Genomic DNA, 23,017 nt, shown 5'->3' on the forward strand with positions numbered 1-23,017 from the left:
GCTACGTTGTAGCCACAGCCACCCTGGGGCGCACTGACAGAGGCCAGGCTGCCGGACACTGGCGCCACCGGGCCCTCTGACCACCACCAGTAGGCAACGGGTGAAGTGTCTTGCCCAAGGACACAATGACCGAGACTGTCCGAGCCGGGGCTCGAACCGGCAACCTTCCGATTACAAGGCGAACTCCCAACTCTTGAGCCACGATCGCTCCTACTGTTAAACATTTCCTCCATCTGAGTCCTTTAGGGTAACCTTGACAAAAAGAGCAGAAGTGGTTGTAGAATAGGCAACACACTGATGTAAAAGAGCTTTCTGTGGAATACAACTATCTTGAAAACAGGACGTGAGGTTTTATGTCCTTTTGATTTTTTGTTAGTATGGAGAAGAATACATACTTTTCTATACAGTATATAGACAAAAGTACTGGCCCACCTGTACATTATCTATACAAGCACAAAGCTCCCAGCAGACTGTTTTATGTGCTGATGTTAACACCAAAGGAGGTTTGTAGAGTTGGAAAGCCATGCACAAAACCTAAAAATTGCTATTCTATTACTTTATCTCGTCTGACGTTTTTTGGCTGAGTTGCTGTGGTTCCTAAATGTTTCCACACTAATAACACCATTTACAGAAAGGAATTTCACAAACTGACCTGTAGCAATGGTGACATTATGATACTCTCAAATTCAGCTAGCTCTTTAAAACGTCCCGTTACTTCACTAATGTTTGTAAAGACACGCTGTGTTAGACACCTGTGTCAGTGGCACTGGAAACACTGTAAATCAACGATGTAGAGGTGTGGTTCAACACATTCACATAGTAAACATTCAGAAAGGCATGATTTTTGCAAAGCAGTCCGTAGCAGTGCTGATGAGAGAGCTGTGTATAGCTGTGTTAAAGTCCTCCTCATGTTTCTAACCTAAATTGAAAATGTTCTTCTTGTGAACATCAGTCGTGGTCTTTAACAAGCGTTTACTGTTCTCAGGTATAAAATGACCATAAAATTTGGTATGCAATAAGCAATTTGAGGTAATTATAAAGGCCATGTATTATTAAGAACTTTACAACTAAAACTATTTTGTGCCCTCTGTGCTGAGGGCTGAAGTAAGATTTGAACAAACATTTTAATTTTAATCACAGCGCTCTGGATTCACACAAGAGCTTTCTTTTTCCTTTTAAAGGCAATTTGAGCTGGCTTATTTCTGACAAGCCCCACTGGGTCTCTCTGTTGCAAAGCGGCTATTCTTTCAGTAACACAGTGGTTGTCTGTCCATATGTCTCTGCAACAGTCCTGGTGTTTCATGAACAAGCCCAGTTTTCCAGCAGACCCATAGTTAATGCACCTTCTCTCTCCTGAACAATCAGCCAGGAAGACTCTGAGGCCTGGCGTGCTCCTTAGAGCGTATGTGCTCTCTGACCACTTCTCAACACACATGTCTCAGATAAGCCTAGAGTGTTTGTTGGGGAAAAAAACTGTCTCCCTTTCTTTATCAATTTCAAACAGGGGGCTTTTTTGCACCATTATTCTGTGCTCTAACTGATAAGCTGTGGAGAGTCCAGAGTGGCATGAAAGACATATTGTGCAGGGCAGTGGTTTGCAAAGATAAAATAAGAATAAACAAGAAAGGTCGAAGGCATCTGAAAACACACTGAAACAGCCTGTCCTCTGTTGACACTGCAACGGAACAGCCAAGGATCAAGTTTAATGTGTTATCATGAAAGTGATAATGTTGTTGGTACCTGAGTACTCTTTTAGCTTCAAGTATTATGTGACTTTGAGAGAACCAAAGTCCAGAATGTTAGCCTGTTTCCTCATTGGAGTGCATAAAAAAACCAACTCATTATATTTAGTGAAGCTGAAAACTGGCAACAATAACTTATCAGGGATGGATCTGAAACAGTTACCCAACCAAGCTCAACTGATACGTAACACCAAGTCCACTAAATGCCAATATTTGCATGTGTATGACATTTTGTGGACTGTCTGCATGCAGACATATTATGCCTGTGTGGACTATATACATCGATTGTACTAACAGCCTTGCTATACTTCTCATTGTTTGTCCAGAGAATGTCTTATCCTTGTATTCATTATGTTCCTCACACTTCAGTTTCACCGACGAGCATCAGGGTCAGAAGAGATGGCAGGTTCAATACCTTACTCCTGCAGTCTGCATCCAGAGTGTCCTGATCAAAAAAAGCCCTCTCTCTCTCTCTCTCTCTCTCTCTCTCTACATATATATATATATATAAAACATACAATGCTGCATATGTATTTGTGAGACTTGTTTGCAGTGTGAAGCACTCTGTAAGTGTAACCGTAGAAGAGCGCTATATAAATGTAATCCATTTACTATTTGTATTCAAAGCATGTTCAGGTAGAACAAACAGAACCAAAGTGAGCTTACCATCAGATCAATACCTCAAGTGATGTTCACTGAAAGGAAGAAAGGAAACTTCACAGATACAGAGTTTGTTAAACGAACAGCACTGTGATCAGGAAAAGTGCCTGGAGCGGCCCAGTGGCTGAGTGACTGTGGCACACGCCACGTGAGCCGCTGAGGCCCCACTTTGACTCATGGGATACTGCACATTTGCTGCATGGCATTCCTCTGCCTTCTTTTCCACGTTTGCTGGATGTCTCATCTTTGAAATAATAATGGTGAAAAAGGGCATTTCTGTGGTAGACACAGAGAAGAGAGGAGAGGTTAAAGTGAGCAAGAATGACCCATAACTTCATTTCAACCCCTGAAGTGAATAAATAATTGACTCTACCAATGGCATGACGATATTTGACATACCATGTTTCCCTCAATGTCTCTTTCGTGTGTTCGTGCTGCAGGTGTCAACTGAAGACAGCTCAACAAATGTCTCCAAAACCTTTCTGGTCTGGTAGCTAACGTACAGTTGCTGTATTTCCCAGGGAGAGAAACAAAAACACATTAATGTGAGTGTGATGACACTCAGAGAATGAGAAAAAGTAAGAAAGAGGAAAGGAATTTTTTCAAATGTAAGGACTGCTCAACAAGTGCAGTTTGATAAACTGAAAATGTAAAGCTTCATTGTAATATCCTATTTCACTGTACAGTTTTTAAAAGAGATATTGGACCTACATATTCTTTTGCTTAGAAACCCGATTACTTTAGTGCAAATTTCAGTACTATGATGAAGTTTACAGTGTTGCACTACGTTAGTCTGGGACAGACTGGATGTGGTGGCCATGCTCAAGGTCAGGTCATATTAGGTTAGAATAAGGGTAGTGCACATCAGTTTAAAGTTACACTGATGGCTTTGATTAGATTTGCTAACTAAACCTAACTTTGTATATTAGCTTCATGAGATAAACGGGTTGGAAATCAGTCATACAATTCACGTAAAATATGCTTATATCCTTTTGAATTGTAAATGCACTGAGAGGAGGTGTCCTCAGAGCAGCACAGGGCCGCTGATCATGGAGTCCAAACAAGGTCAAACCTTCTGGTATTACATTATTTATTTCTAAGTAACCCTTTTCTCTAAGAACTGCACCCAGCTGCCACTGGGCCAAACACTTCAGGTGGACTCAGATATTTCAGCATTTTATAGTGAATGATCTTTTTGATGATGAATTCATGTTTCACATAGTGACAGTGGTACAACTGAAAAGTGAACGTAGACAGAGCAGTGTATCAAAGCCCACGTGGGAAATACACAGTGGGTATAAGTCTGGGAAGATGAGGGTTGCTACACCCCACCTCCACTGAACTGATTCCACTCTAACCAAGGAAAAACAGCTTTCAGAGGTCTGTCATACCCTTGGATTTTTTCTGCAGCAGAATAATGTATTTACATACAAATCTGTGCTTAAACTGTGCATAAGAACACTTTAGGCACAAGTCAGTGTTTTTTTTTAAATATTTTCATACCTGAATTTCTTCATCCTGCACTTTTAGAAGTGCCCCTGACCATGTGTACGAACAAGTGTCTTTAAAACGACTACAATGACTACTACTAAATTCTTCTTTTTTTAAATTATTACTTACATTTAAAACACCATAAGCCACACAATGTCCAGAATTTATTCAATTTTTTAAATAATCTCTCATCATATATTTTTGTGTCTTTCACCCATCCATCCACTCTCTTTTTCAATGCACTAACTTTTAACTCCTTTTTCCTTCAGCCACACTGAGTGTCTCTGTTTTTCCCTCAGTTTTTCCCTCATTTCGGTGGAAAAAGCTGTGGCTTTTTCTTCTGTCCACAGTACAGACATTCTTTAGTTAGGTAGAAGTAGCTCACTGAATTACACTGTACCGGCTGTTTTATGCAAAGATAACTGAATCTTGTGCTATATATTAATATAACAAAGAAATATTAGTTCAAGAAAGAGAGCCCATTAGAAGGAAATGAATTCAATTCATGTATTTGGTGGTTACTGTCTGATGGCCCATCACAGCGGAATGACATCCCAGCGGTCATAGGGATTAGGGTGGGAGCCGCGGACTCTAGACGCTGGTGGGAGAGATGAAGTTGGAGGCTTGAATGGAGCCTGATGAAGGAGAGGCAGAGATGGGGAGGAGGTAGGCTCAATGAAGGCCTCTGAAAGGGAAACTGACAGTGAGATTTAGAGTACGTGGAGTGGAGGCTAACTGGGCTGAAGAATGCTAGCAGAGAGGCAGCATTAAGGCCACTGACTGCCAGCAGAGAGCAGAGAGAATGCAATAAGGCAGAGAGTAGACAAAGGACAAAAGACAGAAGGAACTTGTGTCGAGGATCCACGCAGCTGAGGTCAGAGATCCTGTAATATGCTGGTATGCACAGGTCAGAGAGCAGCAACATCCTGCATTAAGGTTTGAAGCCGCTGATAACCTACGTAGAGCAGAGAGGAAGACGGCGAGAGAGAGAAGAGAGGCTGGAGTCTGCTGAAGCTGAGCATCGAGCAGTGAGCCTGCGATAAGGCTGAAAGTTACAAAGGACAGAAGAGAGCCTGCATCAAGGCTCAAGGCTGCTGTAGGCCAGGAGAGAGCACAGAGTCTGCAATGAGGCAAAGGACAATGAGACTGAGAGTTGGTAGAGGGCAGGAGAGACAAGACAGACTTTAATGCTACAACCAGGTATTTGTTGACTTTCCACGAGTTTTAGACTTTAGTGACTTAGAAATGGAAAAGCAGAATCACAGATTAAGAAAACATGATGTGAGCAAACACATGGATACCGGAAGATGCTGGAATTGAAATGGATGCAAGAAGAGAAGGCCGCTGGTGACCCACAGAACAAGGAGTACAAAAGCTCTGTATAGCTGTAGTGTATCGAAGCCTCTTGAGGCGACTTTGACGTGATTTGGTAATTTAGAGCTATACAAAGCTCTGAATTACTGCTTTGTGTCTTGGGGGATGCTGCCATAATGACATGAAATATTGGGAAGCATGTATTGCCAATATGACCTTATAAGAAGCATTGACATGAGGCTGGAGTCAATCCTGTGGAGGACAGGAAAAAGCAGAATATCAGGTCTACTCCTGCTAACCATTACTAACGGTAGTACCCCAAAGAGCTAAGATGAATAATGAAGAGAAAATGACTTGTAATGTGACGAAAATGAGACGCGCAAGCAAGGCAGGCAGCTGATGTTTAATGGATAAGGAGCTAGGAAATTTGAGCAGCATTTAATTGTTTAGGAAGCCTAAAATGCCCAGAAAGCACATATGGTAGCACAAAGAGAATGTGTATTAGACAGCCTGTGAGGACCAGATGAGTTCTGCAGATGAACTGTGACTACAAGTTACAATAATTTATATAACTTGATGAAAAAAAACGTAAAACCCTTAACGCTGATAAACTACTGCAGTCCAGTGGGGCTATGCATGTCAGGGTTTGGGAAGTCTCATGTCTCTTTGAAACTAAAAGCTCATTCACCTGCGCGGTTAGTTTAAAGCCCTACTGAGAGTTCTGAAACAAATGGGGATATGTGGAGGAAACTGAGCACTCACAGTTCAGTATTCTCGTGAGGAAAGACCACTCTGCTCTCTTGTAGATTTTTATTTGAACTTTTTTAGCCGTGGTTAGATTTTACAGTGAGCGTACTATCAGTAATTCTTTTGAATAGCAAAGGGTTCTTGAGCCGATTTTCCCCATTTTAAGTTGGTTACTCATAAAGAACGTGTGGTCTACTGCTGAACCTAAGACTGAGCTGAAGGGAGGTCAGAATCATCACCTTCTGCTTACAGGGCTGAGTAACATTCATGATTAAACTTTGAATGTACAAACTTTTAAATGTGTTGCTGCAAGCTTACACTGTAAAAACGATAACTAGTAATTGTTGATTTGAGTAAAGTTTTCAAATTAAACTGACTTAGAAAAAAAACTTTCCATTTACAACCTAAAATAGCTTGTCTGCCCAACAAATTTCTTCCATTGTTGTCCTAACTAAGATTTTCTAGCGAGCATAACAAAGATTATCAACTTTTGAGTAGATTTTTTGAGTCGAGTTGGGAACCGGTGGGAAACCCCGTAGGTGACTGGCACACGTCGTGGTCTGAATAAGTTTGAACTAGACCAAACGAGTCTGAGCAGACTGTGTGATAGTGGTTTGACGATGTGTTCTGAACTGAAAACCTGCTAAGAAACTTTGAACAAACGTGGCCAAAGTTGGATGAAAATTAAAATTTTTCGACCATTACGGATTTTACCTGGTCTGAAGTTGGAGTGTATTATTTGACCATTTTTTGGACAGGTGCGGGAGCTGCCGGCCATTTGCCCTAGCAGGTAAGCTAACGACATCTGTTATTAGGATTTTCTACAAGCGCTAGGCTGCATCCTCCTGAGGACCCAGGAGGGTGGAACGAGTAAAGCACTGAAAAAAAGCCAAACAATAACATATTTAAGTCATCTAAGGGACTTATATATCATGTTTAAGCTAGCGAAGGACCGCGCGGGGGGTTGAAAATGATATGCCAGGAGTTCACTGTTCTCGCTGCTCTAGCGAGCCTTGAATCCCCAGCTAGCTATCGAAGCTGGTGGTAACAGACGTCTCCGAAAACGTAGAAGCATTTTTGCAAAAATGTGTTGTCTTAATAAACTGAGCAGATATTTGAAATTTACACAGCTACATTCTCGCCTGAAAATACCTTAAAAGTTTACTTTGTGACCCAGAAAGAGTAATAAGAGTAATATTAAAACTAAGTGGCTGCCGCCATTGTTTGAAACTAGAATCGGCTGGGCCGCGCTATGAATTCTGGCATAGGGTGGGCCACGAAGGATACACCTGACCCATCCTTCAAAGCTGTGGAAAAGTATTGTATTGTTTTGAGAGCCTTTTTGTTGGTGGAGTATTGATTTTATGTACAATTCCACGGGTAGACGCGAGCTGTACGGTCCGACTTTGCACATGCGCAGTAAGGATCGGGGAGTCCGATCCGTAACTTTTTTTTCTCGTTTTTTTTCTACATTATATTGAAATGTTTCATTATTGCAAACATTTTCTCTCAGGCGGAGAGAGGTCGTGGAGTGTCAGCCTATGGTATCTGAGGTCCAGGAGAGATGACCTGCGCTGTTTTCCTCTGAGGAGGTAAGACTGTCCTAATTTATTTATAATTTAATTATTATTCAAATTGGGCATGATTTATACTTATATTGAAGCAGTACGGTATTTGCTGGGGTAATGCATTGGCCAACTTTATTATCTTGTGCTACCACTCCAGTCAAGGCCCTTGCCAGTGTTATATTGAAATCCTTACCCTGAACATTTCTGCCAGTACAAGAGTCCCCATGCTAAATCAAAATTGTGAAACAGAAAGGCAATCACATAATTTTGACTTAGCATGTATTTTTTTTCTTTTTGTGCTAGAAATAGGACTTCTATAGCCTGAGATTGTTAGGGAAAGAATACTAAGGCAGGTCACAGAATCTGATTGGTCACAGATTTTGGTGCAACTTAGAACATAATATGTATTTTCATATTGATACTGGGTTTTGTGGGGGGTGTTTCTATTCCTGTGCAAAAGACGTATTCATGAGAGATTTTTGAAGTAGGCTTTGCTGTTGATAACACAGTCAGGCATATAACATGGTGCAGACTGTCCAAGACAGCTACCCAGGAATTTTCTGTGCTGAATAAATGACAATATTTTGGTGAATGTATTGTTTAGATATCTGAAAATTTCATCGGATCACAAGCAAAGACCTCCTGGGGACCTTCAATGCATCCCTTGACAAAGTTGTGCCTGGACTGCTGAAACTGTACTGGTCTAAGAAGGGAGCTCTTGGTGAGGAGATGGAAGACCTCCTGGATAAACTTGATGAACAGGTGAGTGAAGTGCTCCTTTATCTGACATTTTTAGAAGAGAGTATACTTTTCTCTTAACAGAAACTGAAAAAGATGTTGGCTTCAAACAAAACACATCAGTGGATATGTCGGTAAAAATGAATGTCATGAGTCATTGCTTTGTTCTTATTTGGCAGTATTTTATTTAATTTGTAAAACAAAAGTAAAATTGTTAACATGGTGTTGTTGTTGTTTTTTTTGGGGGGGGGGGTTGTACGTTTTGCGTGTTGCTGGGTCTGACCTGTGCTTTACTTTCATTACTATGAGAGTTCTGATTTTGCATTGTGTATAGTACACCATGTTACTTCACTAATTGAAATTCTTGTTTTCCACTGAACACTCTTTAGACATCCAACACTGTGTCCAACGGGCACTGAGAGGCCTGCCCATTTTCCTCAAGAGAAGATGCAACAGAGGTTTTCCTGAAGTGCTTAGTAAGTACAAAAAAGTAATGCAAGTAAAACTAATTGCTATGAGATGTTTTTAAAGGATGAGTTTATCCAAAATGGAAATGTACACTTTCTCAGTGCAGTCCAGATAATTTTATAGTGGGGATTGCAGTTGTCATAACTCTCACTCCTTTTTTTCTGCTGAGCAGCAGCTGGGCATTGTTAGTGGTTGTTCCATAGCAGAAAATATTTTTGTACAAAACTCACAAGGTGGCATTAATTAAAAGAAAATAAGCTTTTTCTTCTTAAAACCTCCATGGGTCAAACGACCAGCATGGTATAGAGGTTAAAGTTAAAATCTTTAGAAATTTGTTTTGTCTTTAGTTTTTCTTAGCTTTCAATAATTCATATTTTACTTTTCTTCAGGACACTGACATTTTGGAACCCGTGTTGAACAGTGCATCAGTTGCCATCCTCACCATCCTACAAGATGACGATGCTGATACGTCTGTGCGAGAACATGCAGTTGTGTTGGAAGGGGACAGGCTACAGAACATTCCAGATCTCTCTACTGCCCTGGCATACCTCTTTGGCCTTCTGTATGCCCTCAACATTGATTATCCAAAGCAGATGAGTTTTACCTTTGAAGCAATTCAGGCCATCTTATTTTGGCCTGGTCGGACAATATGAAGGTGAAGTGGATAAATCATTATTCGAAATGTAAATTTTAGTCAGATGAATCTGTATTGTTGAGAATATATGGTGAAAATTTGTCTTGTAGTATTGTAAAAGATTTGTTATATTGTTAGTTTCCTCTTCATTGATGGTAACATTTCTAAGAACTTTTAACTTCCATAGTTCATCATAGTAAGCCTGTGTAAAATGTCAATGTCTGGGTGTGTTGCCTCCCTAAGATGATGACCAGAGGGGCAACTGGTTTCCTGTTCAACAATGTGTGGTGCTGTGATAAAGAATAGAAAACGGGACACACGTTGAGCTGATGTCAGTTTCACAACAGGAAGGTTTATTCTTCACAACAGCTTAGAACAGCTTCAGGTATCACCACACTAACTGCAAAGCAATGGCCTTATGCTTCAGTCCAGTTTACCATACATGGCCACAGTTCCCTGAGCTAGAGACTGTATAAATCTCTCAATACAACTTTGACAAAACATAAACAAAATGTTGCTTAAATCCATTGACAATATCAGATTCACAATGTATCACAATAAACACACTTATTTTACAAAGATAAACAAAACACAATAGTGTACTCTGTACTCCATTTTTAACTACATTTACAAACATCATAAAATTAACTCGTTTTTAAACATTTTAATTCTCGTTCAGCACTAACTTATCTATGTGAAATGTATTTCCACTGTACTGACAATATAACTTCTGTTTTTTTAATATAGCTATTTTACTCTTTACAAGAAAATAATGTCTTTGACATAAAACAAACATATTCACTGTTCTTATACAACCTACAACTATATAGAGTGCAATGCTCCTTTAACAGCGTTCACTACTACTATGCAGTCAGCATTGATCAAACAGTTTCCTTATAACATTCTATAAATGTCTTCATATTAAACCACAAACTTGTTCTTGTAACCACAACATCAACCAGAAGAATAAAACATAGTATCAAATCAATTTATCAGAGTGCATAATACATTAAGAGTTCACAGTCCAGAAGTCTCTCACAGGTCAGATTAGCTTCCCCACACACACTCAGTATCCCACATTAGCCCAGTCCGCTAGCATTAGCATCATTTAGCCTGCAGCCTTAACCCACAATTCGGACACAACTCAGAACGAATCCATTTCTTTAGCGAGTTGCGCTCATTACCCACATAAACAACATCCTCTGTTTGTAAGGTCTGCAGTATACATTCATTTAAATGCATTTACTAACCTGTGATAAAGAATAGAAAACGGGACACACGTTGAGCTGATGTCAGTTTCACAACAGGAAGGTTTATTCTTCCTCTGTGCCCCAAAACGCTACTCGATACCACTGCGCGTAATGCGCCCTCTAGCGGCTGGATGCAGAATAGCATTGTAAACTGACAGGTACACAAATACAATCATAACAAAAACCTTTAGGGGGGGCTGTTTTCCCCAGTTTATTTCTGATACCAGATTTTACTAGAAAGCTATTTTCAACTCTCTACACTCTCCCCCACTTAAAAGAATGTCTCCTGACATTTGTTTCTTCATGTGTGGACCCATCAGTGTATGAGTGTGAAGTCATTGTGGTAGTACGGCTGGGAATAGATGGGGTGAAAGAATGATGGGACGCCTTGTGTCAACATCCAGGGTTGCCTAGCCGAAAGGGTGTTCATATCTGCCCTCCAGTGACAGTATGATGGCTGACCCAGTGCGTTGTACGTGAGTCTTTCTGCTGGTCTCCCCCTCCTCTGTGACCTCCTTACAAAGTCATTTTCTCTATTTTCTCCATCCATTTCCTCCATGTCTTTTTCTGCTAACTCCTCAGCCTCTACAACATCTTGCTCTCCCCCATATTCTTGCCTGTCAAGTGGACAGAACTCTCTTGCTGTCGCACGTAGCTTGGGCTCACTTTGAGGATTCTGCTTCGGAATGACAGTTTCCTGTTGCTGAGGGTGCTCCTGTTGAATGGCAGGTCTTTGTTGTTGAGGGTTCACAAGTCTGTAGCATGGAATCTTGCTCCGGAGGCCATGGTGGTAGGTATAACTATCTTCCTCATCAGAGCTACTTGTCGCTGTTTCATTGACATCTCTTACAGGTTGTCTTTGCCTTTTTGCTTTTGTCTTTTCTTCCACAGGAAGTTCTTCCTCAAAAGGTAAGTCGTTTACTGGTAGTAGGAGGTTTCTATGAAGAACCCGCATAGCTTTACTACCTCTCTCTGGCTGTACCTTATAGACTGGTCCATCTCCCAGTCTCTCCACCACGCGATGTACTACCTTCTCCCAATAGGCGCGCAGTTTTCCTGGCCCTCCTCTCTCTGACAAATTTTTCACCAGTACTCTGTCACCTGGCTGGAGAGTGATACCTCTTACGTGTCTGTCGTACTGCTTTTTGCTTTTGGCTGAGGACTGTCGGCTGTTGTTTGCAGCTATTTGGTAAGCGATTCGCATCCTCTCGGCCCACTTTTGGACAAACGTTTGATGGTTTTGTGCCTCAGTGTCTTTCCCTTGGTGAAAAAGTAGGTCAACTGGTAGCCGTGGAGCCCTGCCATACAAGAGAAAAAATGGAGAGTACCCTGTTGCGTCATGCCTTGTGCAATTGTAGGCATGCACGATCTGAGGCAGATGATCTTTCCATTCACTCTTTTTCTCTTCTTGTAGGGTGCGCAGCATTTGGAGAAGTGTACGATTTAATCGCTCCACTGGATTGCACTGAGGATGATAAGGAGTGGTGCGTGAGTGTGCAATTCCTGATAGTTCTTGCAGTCTTTGGAACAGGCTGTTTTCAAACTCACGTCCTTGGTCGTGATGCAACTTCTCTGGATACCCAAAGCGAGGAATAAAGTCCTGAAATATCTTTTCAGCAGCTGTCTTTCCTGATTTGTTTCTCGTTGGGTATGCCTGCGCAAAGCGCGTGAAGTGATCAACGAGGACAAGGATATACTCATATCCTCCTTTGCTTGGCTCCAAGTGCAAATAGTCAATAGAGACCAACTCAAAAGGTGCACTGGTGGTGAGGGATCCCATTGGAGCTCTCTGCTGGATATTGGGGTGCTTCTGTTTAATACACTGGCATTTTTTTGTCACGTATTCTTCCACATCTTGCTGCATGTACGGCCAATAGAACCGTTCTCGGGCAAGATGTATCACCTTTTCAGAACCTACATGCCCCATGTCGTCATGTAAGCTTTTCAGTACCACTGATTTGAGCTGTTCAGGGAGGACCAGTTGTCGGTTTTGGTTTGTTTTTCGGTAGAGTAGTCCATTTTCTACTTCTAACTTGTTCCACTCATAGAGCAGTCTCCTTGTCTGTTTAGACATTGTTTTTTTCTCCTTTTCATTTGGAGTCCACGCTCTCAGTTTCAAAGAAATAACTTCTTTAATAGCTGGATCTGCTTGTTGTGCAGCTCTAATATCCCTGGGAATGATGCCTGAAACACTATTGTGTGGTACAGCATTTCCATCATCACCATTTAGTTGCAATGCAGCCACCCAGGGAACATCATCGTTTTGCACCAATTTTGTCCCCTGCCACACGGCAGAGACCACCTCCGGTGACACTGTCTCTGTATGGTCATTCATCTGCTGCTGCAGGTTCACGGGATACCTGGACAACATATCGGCATCAGCGTTCCTCTTTCCTGGTCTATACTTAATGTCAAAATGGAAATCCGCCAACTCCCCAACCCATCTGTGACCCACAGCATTCAGTCTTGCTGAACTCAGGATGTAGGTCAAGGGGTTATTATCGGTATAGACCGTGAAAGTTGGTGCATAATACAGGTAATCCCGGAACTTGTCGCAAATAGCCCATTTAAGTGCCAGGAACTCAAGTTTGCCCGAGTGCAGATGATAGTTCCTCTCTGCAGGTGTTAAGGTCCTGGAGCCGTACCCAATGACACGCAGTTTGTTGTTTTGGCGTTGGTATAATACAGCTCCCAGGCCTTCGTTTGAAGCGTCTGTGTGCAACACAAATGGAAGATCAAAATCTGGGTAGGCCAGGATGGGGGGGTTTGTCAACATGTCCACCAACCTGGACACCACGTTCTGATGTTCAGTAGTCCAAGTGACAGGTGAGCGAGAGGGAAGTTGCCCCTTGTTCCCTTTGGTCGCTGGACTTTTTCCCTTAACAGTCTGAGGCTTAATGGCATGACCTGTCTCAGCTGGGCTTTGGAGAATTTCAAACAGGGGCCTCGCCAGTCGTGAAAAGTCTTGGATAAAGGACCGGTAGTAGCTGAGAAATCCAAGCAACGTCCGGACCTCTCCAACTGTGCGAGGCTTCTTGTCTTTCAGGGCCAGAACTGCTTCCAAATCCTTTGGATCGATCTGAATCCCTTCTCCTGATACCACTCGCCCGATGTACCGAATTTGTTTCTTAAAGAGCTCACATTTGGCTGGGCGAAGCTTAATGCCGTGTTGTCGCATCCGGTGGAACACTTTTCTTAGATGGTCTACATGTTCGTCAAACGTTTTGGAATAGCAAAGGACATCATCCAAATACGGCACGCAACACTCGTCTCTGATGCCCTCTAACACTCCCTCCATGCACCTCTGAAAGGCAGCTGGTGCATTCGTCAGTCCAAAGGGTATTCGTACCCATTCGTAGAGTCCCCAGGGTGTGCTAAAGGCAGTTAGATGTCTTGACTCCTCACTCACAAACCCTTGATGGTACGCACTCCCTTGGTCCAAGATGGAGAACCATGAATTGCCTCCTAGGCTGTCCAACAAATCCTGGATCCGTGGGAGTGGATGACGATCTGGAACGGTTTTGCGGTTAAGCTCACGGAAGTCAACACACAGGCGAAGACTGTTGTCTTTTTTTCGCACACACACTACAGGTGAGGAATGGGCAGAAACAGACTTCCTAATCCACCCCCTGTTTAGGAGATTTTGGATATACTCCTTCACCTCTTTAAACAGTGGCCGTGGAATAGAATTGTAGCTCTTTTGAACTGGAGTGTCATCAGTCGTTTTGATTTTCAGCTGTAAGCCAGGGACACACCCAATGTCCCCTTCATCACGAGCAAACACGTCTGATTCCTCATAAAGCATTTGCCGTACCGTGCTCTGGTCAGGCTCAGGCAGGTGATCTAAATCAACATTTGGATGCCATCTTTCCTCCACACTGCAAGCCCGGCCATTCTCCTTCCCATTACTTTGTTCTTCACTGGTTGGACTTGTTTGGGTGGCGCACAGAAGGGTGTCATTGTTTGGTTCTCCAGGCCCCTGCATAGAAGGATGGATGTTTACAGGTGTGCTTTCAACAATTTCTTCAATGAATCCTAACACTGCTTTTGGAGGTAAAAAAACATCATGCTTTGTTGAATTCTGGATTGGTATTCTCACTATTTTTGAGGCGCCAGCCGGCACTTCAACGAGCGCAGGAAATAACTCCAACCCATCTGGCAAGCGACAGTCTACATTCGGCTCAAACAACATGACTCCTCCTCCAGGAAAAGCTCTCATGCGGCATTTCACCTGACAGATCTGACTGCGGTGGATGGTGAGTCCCTTCTTTCCAACTCTTAATACTGGACATTCTGACTCTTCCAGGGGTTGCTTTGTGTGAACCACCGAAACAAGGCTTTCAGCATTACTCTTCTGAATTCTCAGGGCTTCTGAAAGGAGACTCACCAAGTTGCCGTCGTCTCTTTGATCACCATTTCCTGCAATCATCTCTTGTATCACATTGAAGCCTAGTAGCGGGCTGCTCAGCCCTCCGCGACTTACTAGCATGGGAACATGAATAGCAACTGAGCCATGTCTGCTACTTGTGATCTCAAGAAAAACTTCTATCCACCCTTCAAACGGCACATCTGTCCCATTAGCTGCAGTGACTTTGAGTGGGTGATCTGAGAGTAGGCTTTCCAGTGGCCTAATTGTCACATTTGGCAAGGCTTTTTGCACCCAAGACTTCTCCACAATACTTACTTGGGCCCCACTATCCAACAACATTTGAAGTTTGACCCCATCTAGATAACAAGTTACCATACACCTACCCCCAATCAGCTGAGCAGCACGCTCCCTTTTGGACACTTGACACGATCTGGAGGTCTTGGTTGAAGATGGAATTTTCTCTTTGGGGTGCAGCTTCTCTGGAATTGGGGACTCTGCATTCTCCAAGGTCACTGGTAGTCCCTCCCCAGCGACCTCACCCGGTTTCCCGACAGAGTTCCCTTTTGTAAGCAGCCAATAGCTCTGTGCCCTTCTTTTCCACATCGGAAGCAGTGTGAGCAGGTGTCATGTCCTTGGGATACACATTGGTGACATTTCCCTTTAACTTCAGGCTTGGCTGACTGTTTTATGTGTGGCAAAGGGTTGTAAGTGTTTTCTGTTGCCACATTCACTACCGGTGTGATGGCTTTCTCCAAACTTTTGGCCAAAGATGACACTTGGGCTGTTAACTCCTGTATAGCACTGCGATTGGCCTGCACCTCTGCCTGCACCTGAATGGCATTCTGTTTGTCACTGTCCAGCTGGGCTGTATTGATACTGATTGCTTTTTGTTTGCATACCTGTCCCAACCTGGTTTTCCTCTCGGTGTCCTCCCGCAGTGATCTTGTGATCACCTCGAGTACAAAGTCATCAGTCACATTCATGTCGGAAATATGTGGTTGAAGATCTCGTCTGATGTATGAGCATTTTTCATTCATCCCCTGGTAAAGTGAATGAAGAAACACTCCCTGCACCAGTTTGCTGTCATATTGGAAGTCTGTACCTTGTTTAGAAGCAAACATTATACGCTGCTTGACCCCCATTAGTCTATACATAAACTGTTGTGGGCTTTCTTTGTCAAGTTGCTTTGCGTTACTTAGTTCCTGGAACAATTCAGTACTGCTCTTATCCCTAAGGTGTGCTTTAAGGAACCTTTTTAACTCAGCAAGGGTCAGAGTGTCTTTGGTCATGAGCATGTCTTTAAAGGTACCAGGCTTAATTACCTTGAGCACTGTTCTTAAGACCTCAGCTTCTGAGAACCCCTCAGCCAGACCTTCATCGATTTGTTTACATAGACAGTTAAAACTCAAATCAGAAGCTGAGTCTGAGATTTGACCACCATGTATCTTAAACTCTCTATGTGGTAACAATGCAGCAACATCTGTCAGTTTTACTAAACCAGTTACAGGATCAGCAATCACTGATGTTGGGACTCTCTTATTCATTACTGATGCTACTACTGCTGGTTCAGTCTCTGATACAGAAACAGCATCCCCTTCATCAGATGCTTGACCAAGTTCAACAGTTACCTGGGGTGCTTGCAGGTCATCAATGAGGTCACGAAATGCAAGCAGACGAGACATGCCCTGATCTTCAAGGCTCTTCAGTCGTTTACTTCTCAGAAAGTCAACGATAAAGTCAAAGAGCTCCACCTCAGTTGCATCCTCACCGGGAACATCTTCCACCTCTTCTTCTTGACACGATACTGCAAGTTTATGTAGCAGGTCCCTGTTAGCGGCTCTGGTCAGCTGATGAAGCTGGTTCTGGATCTCCCACTGTAGGTCATGCAGAGTGGCCATGTCTGGATACCTGATGTCAATCGTTACTGATGCTGTGCATCAGAGGGATATGGATCCCGCAATTCTTGGCTGATTAGCACCTGACCACCATGGCGCTAATCCCGGACGAGCCCCAGAATTGTTGCCTCCCTAAGATGATGACCAGAGGGGCAACTGGTTTCCTGTTCAACAACGTGTGGTGCTGTGATAAAGAATAGAAAACGGGACACACGTTGAGCTGATGTCAGTTTCACAACAGGAAGGTTTATTCTTCACAACAGCTTAGAACAGCTTCAGGTATCACCACACTAACTGCAAAGCAATGGCCTTATGCTTCAGTCCAGTTTACCATACATGGCCACAGTTCCCTGAGCTAGAGACTGTATAAATCTCTCAATACAACTTTGACAAAACATAAACAAAATGTTGCTTAAATCCATTGACAATATCAGATTCACAATGTATCACAATAAACACACTTATTTTACAAAGATAAACAAAACACAATAGTGTACTCTGTACTCCATTTTTAACTACATTTACAAACATCATAAAATTAACTCGTTTTTAAACATTTTAATTCTCGTTCAGCACTAACTTATCTATGTGAAATGTATTTCCACTGTACTGACAATATAACTTCTGTTTTTTTAATATAGCTATTTTACTCTTTACAAGAAAATAATGTCTTTGACATAAAACAAACATATTCACTGTTCTTATACAACCTACAACTATATAGAGTGCAATGCTCCTTTAACAGCGTTCACTACTACTATGCAGTCAGCATTGATCAAACAGTTTCCTTATAACATTCTATAAATGTCTTCATATTAAACCACAAACTTGTTCTTGTAACCACAACATCAACCAGAAGAATAAAACATAGTATCAAATCAATTTATCAGAGTGCATAATACATTAAGAGTTCACAGTCCAGAAGTCTCTCACAGGTCAGATTAGCTTCCCCACACACACTCAGTATCCCACATTAGCCCAGTCCGCTAGCATTAGCATCATTTAGCCTGCAGCCTTAACCCACAATTCGGACACAACTCAGAACGAATCCATTTCTTTAGCGAGTTGCGCTCATTACCCACATAAACAACATCCTCTGTTTGTAAGGTCTGCAGTATACATTCATTTAAATGCATTTACTAACCTGTGATAAAGAATAGAAAACGGGACACACGTTGAGCTGATGTCAGTTTCACAACAGGAAGGTTTATTCTTCCTCTGTGCCCCAAAACGCTACTCGATACCACTGCGCGTAATGCGCCCTCTAGCGGCTGGATGCAGAATAGCATTGTAAACTGACAGGTACACAAATACAATCATAACAAAAACCTTTAGGGGGGGCTGTTTTCCCCAGTTTATTTCTGATACCAGATTTTACTAGAAAGCTATTTTCAACTCTCTACAGGTGCATAGGCAATCGTTTGTGGCACTACCCTATTTAATGTGCAATAGTTATGTTCAGCTTTTACAAGACGGTCAGGGTGTGTGTGCATGAATTATTAAGTTGCTGGACACTTTTCTTTTTTGGTTCTGGACTCTGGAATTTTGACGTCTCTGCTGGGGTGCTCAAAGCACCCAAAAGAAACTGGCAACACGTTTTTGTTTGTTTGTTATTTCTTTTCTTTCTTTCTTTTTGTTTTTTTTAACAGAAATTCACCCTACTACCCATGACATTCTGAAATGTACTGAAAAGACTGTTGAACAAAATAAATAAGCTTTTAGATAACATTGAATTGTGCTTTGTTTTATTCTATATCTATTAAGTGTTTTTTCAAGTATAATAACAACATACATTTTCCTTTGTTTATATAGGTAAATTTTCAACTCACTGGAGTAAGAATTGTATGATTACTCAACAAGAATATCTGTGTTTGGTGAAGGCAGAAATACATGGCATTGAAACCAGAATTTCTTCGTTAGACTTCCAGGATTATCCTAATTAGGTGAACAAGAAGATCCAAGTTGGCAGAACTTGTAAACCTTAGTTGAGTCAACAACAGTTGGCGAAAGTTGAGAAAACTCAAAAATCTCTTGCATCATGTTGCCTTGAAATTTTACGTTTTCTCAACATTTTCTTTTTTACAGTGTATGAGGAGGAAGCTGTGGAGTGGTAAATGCAATAATTTTTGCTACAATTGCTGCTTATTTAACTCTAGGTGAACATGAACCATCAGGCTGCTGGAATGATTGGGCCGCGTGTGGAGTCATTAGACTGGGAATTTGAGTTCAGTAGCATGGACTGGGAGGCTGAAGCAAGTATTGAACTGAAGTATATGGAGCCCAGATTTAGTGGGAAAGGTGATTACTAATGCTGCTACAAGATAAGTGAGTAATCAGTGCCACATGCTCTGGGTAAACTGTAAACTTAATATCCTGAAAAGCCAAAGTACACCAAAGCTCATTAAAACAGAAAACCCTCGATAGACGAGGATCCAAGGATTTCAGAACTACTGTTTTTGTTTTGGTTGTTTTTGTGAATTGGATCCTGGGGATGGCAGCAAAAGACAATGTAGACTGGACTTTACCTTATAGATTCTTTGATTTTTGTGCACGCATTAAATCACATAACAAATGGAAGCCCAGGGAGGGAGAGATTTGAGTGCTGTTTCTGTGGTATTGCCGTTGTGCTTGCCAGAACTTGCAGACAAAGGTAAAGGCTTGCAGATGTGAAAACTGAAAGAAGCTTCAGAGAATATTCATCCTGTTAATCCCACTAATTATAACTAGATGCAACAGCCCCCTCCCCCTCCCCTTCTCTTCTTGGATATAACCAGTGGTTTGCACCTTGGTGTAAATCCTCTTTATTTACATCATTCTGTTAATTATAGAGTATGACAAAGATACACATACCTATTTAAGAGCAACTTTGCTAGATGTGAAGGGGATTTTCTTCATAAAAAACAATCTGCTTTAGTTGTCTTCCAGGCTGAGCCTTCTTTTCAGTAAAAAATAGATTTATGTGACTATTCCTAACATTTTGTTTTCTATAAGATTTATTTTGGGGGTTTTTTTTGAACACCTAAAAAATGCAAGTTAAACACTGAGAGCCAACTGAATGTATTTTATCTTCTTAATTTGTTATATAATAATGAGGGAATAGGCTTCAAATGGCCATGAAAGAATTTGTCAATTATTTTTTGACTTAATTTTGAGACTGAAAGTGGGTTTGGGTAACATCATATAAAGTCAGTATCTAAGTTTCCCCCATCCAGCTCCTATTCCTGGTCTATGGACGCTCCAAAACTCAGGATGGTGTCTCAATTTTATGGAATCACTCATCACAAAAAGCAGGAGTTGCTGAAGCCAGAGGGCTTGGTATAAGTGGGATCCTGGGCTGAGTAAGCCTCAAAGCCATGCTACTAGAATATCACTATTCATCACACAGTCACCTGAAATATCTCAAAGGGTAACTCCAGTAGCATCAGCTCCTGTCAGTCTGTTAGGCTCTGACTGCTCTGGGTGTTGACATAAGGCAGAGCAGCAGCACAGTGATTGGTGTGTGTGCTAAACAAGCTTTACTCATTTACAGTCTGTACCCAGGAGAGCAGAGGGGCTGCCTGCCTGACCTGAATCTGCCGTCTGATGCCCCCAGCTGCACTGTAGGGGAAACACAAAATGTCAGAAATGTTTGTCTTTTTTCACTTTAAAGATCTGTTTTAAAATCAGTTTGCTGCTTCTGCCTGACAGCTGGAAAAACCAGTGGAGGTTCTCTGACCACAGTTCTGTCAGCTGTATAAGATGTTGATTACACTTTGTTTTTGAAGTTTAGTGCTCTGTTACTTACAAAAGATTATTTATCTAGGGCCTGAAATTGTTATAAGTGCCAATTCCAGCCTCACTGAGAATCAGCTTTGTACACATGTTGATGTCAGTTTGATGCATTTGCATCTTTGTCACCTTGATTGTAATTGTTCAAGCCAACGATTCCACCTATCGACAAGTCTGTTAATGACTGAATCCAGTTCTGACACTTTTTCTTGCTGCTCATTTACAGGGAGACAAAGACACAGGTGATATAAGAGAAAACATGTTGATCTACAGAGTCAGCCTGAGGTGTTTCAGAGAGGCATATTCATACATTTTTGACTTTTAAATGTATTTTCATAGGTTGTACAGATTTGTCTCCAGATAAAGACCACCTAATAACCAATAACATGACACCAAAGTAATGACATATCGATCTATTATGGATTATTGTTTTTAACAATGGGTCCACATCATTTAAAAAAGAGTTTTTTCTGTAATTTTACATATTTCTTCCTTTTCTCTGCTTAGATGCTGTACTGGTCCATTATGGTGAAAAGAGAGCTGAAGGTAAAAGCGATGCTCTCGATTTACTGGTCAGTCTACTTTCCTACCCTCACTTATGGCCATGATCTGAAAGAACAACACTGTGGATAAAAGTGGCAGAAATGAGTTTTCTGACTCCTGGGCGCCTCCTGGGTGAGGTGTTCTGGGCATGTCCCACAGGGAAGAGGCCCCGGGACAGACCCAGGACACGCTGGAGAGACTGTATCTCTCATCTGGTTTGGGAATGCCTTGGTGTTCCCCCAGATCAGCTAGAGGAAGTGGCTGGGGACGGGGAGGTCTGGGCTTCTCTGTGATCCGGCCCTGGATAAGTGGAAGAAAACATGGATGGACAATTTAAACCCAAAGAGCAATGCTGAAAGACACATGCAGTACTGGAAAGCAATCCTGGATTTCAAAATATTTGTAAATTCAATACTACAGTTACATTTTTGATGGGTGTGAAAAGAGAAAAATAGTAATAGTAAAATAATGTGAAAATTTAGAGTATATAATTAGTAATGTGCCATAGACTGCTTTTTCTCATTGTAATTGAAGGAGGAGGTCTCAGGACTATGATTAGTACAAAATATTTAGTGATGAAATGTTAAAAGTATAACTACTCAGTATTATCCTGAGGTTAAGTTACTCTGTAATGTAATGCCATCTAAGCATAGCGACTGCTTTGTCTTTCTGGTAGTTCTGTGAGTCAGAACTAAATGTAAATGGTGTTTTACAAAGTTGATATCGCCAACGAGTCTAACTGACACATAGAAGAATGATCAGTATTGGACGTAGCATGGCTGTAGATTTTAGCTTTTCTATCTGTGGTTTGGTCTCCCATCTTCCAAAATATGCCTCTGTTTGCATCCCTTAGGCTCTGTTTCCTCATCTGCCTGGTGCTGGAAACAAAATTCTGGAGGGTGTTGGAAGTATAAGAATAACATTAAAGCCGTGTGGTGTCTCCTGCTGGTGAGGCCTTAGTAAATCAATCAATGGATAACTTTATAGATAACTTAAAACAAAGTGAGGTAAACCTCAGAGTTGATGTTAATTCTCTGAGACTTCCTCACCAGCAATCCCTTATATATTACTTGAGTCATTGTTGATATATAAATATTGATAAGTGTAGCTTAAACCAAAGATATCAGTAATGAATCTACCCCCACACTCTGTTCAATTTTGCTATAGGATAGACTGATGCAGCACAAATAATGACGCTCAATAAGAAAGGATGGAAGCAGCTTGAAAGCCCTCTAGGAGTTCGTTGTAAAGCATGTGGAGGGGGCGTCCGTGTCACTGTCAGCCTGTACTGCACAGGTCTCACAACAGGAATGTGTGTATGATGATACCTCTGACACTGCTCTGCTGCCTATTTCCTCTCTTCTTTACCTTGCTCGCACTTTGATGCCAGCTGTCTATCACAGGAGTACAATGGAGGGGATTAAAGTGTATGTAATGACAACTGACATAATTGCTTCCTGAATAAACATAGCAAAGAGTCAGCAACGGTGCCTTACACCTCCTTGGCAAATAGTAGGCTAGTCTCTTTCCATGTGTGGCTGCAGGAAAGGGGTCATCCATCTTACATCCATGTGAGGGCGCTGTGGAACTTTGCAGGTCAGACACACTCTTGTTGATTCTGCTCTCCACTAGAGGTTTAAATTAAACATTAAACACTGAGGGAAATGAGAAGAAAGGAGTGGGATGATGACATAAATGGAGGGAGAGAATGAAGGAATCTGAGATTCTATTCATGAAATGTCTACTTTCTTCTTTACAAATTCTAACATAACACAGTGGGTGGATGATTCATTGCTTATAAAGGACAATCTGTTTCTGGGGGCATTGATG

General features: G+C 41.7%; 1 protein-coding gene and 1 long non-coding RNA gene across 3 annotated transcripts in view; one reads left to right on the forward strand and one right to left on the reverse strand.

Annotated features, from left to right (window-relative positions):
- Positions 1-23,017, reverse strand: part of LOC109197015 (ATP-dependent DNA helicase PIF1) — a 933,009-nt gene that overhangs the window by 60,012 nt on the left and 849,980 nt on the right. The gene's annotated exons all lie outside the window — the stretch shown is intronic.
- LOC109197084 (uncharacterized) lies at positions 6,346-8,737 on the forward strand. The gene is made up of 4 exons (XR_003216225.1): positions 6,346-6,744; positions 7,468-7,546; positions 8,127-8,284; positions 8,650-8,737. It is a non-coding gene; the product is annotated as an uncharacterized LOC109197084 (long non-coding RNA).

This window comes from Oreochromis niloticus, linkage group LG23 (genome assembly GCF_001858045.2).
Source record: "Oreochromis niloticus isolate F11D_XX linkage group LG23, O_niloticus_UMD_NMBU, whole genome shotgun sequence".
In the NCBI taxonomy this organism is placed as follows: domain Eukaryota; kingdom Metazoa; phylum Chordata; class Actinopteri; order Cichliformes; family Cichlidae; genus Oreochromis; species Oreochromis niloticus.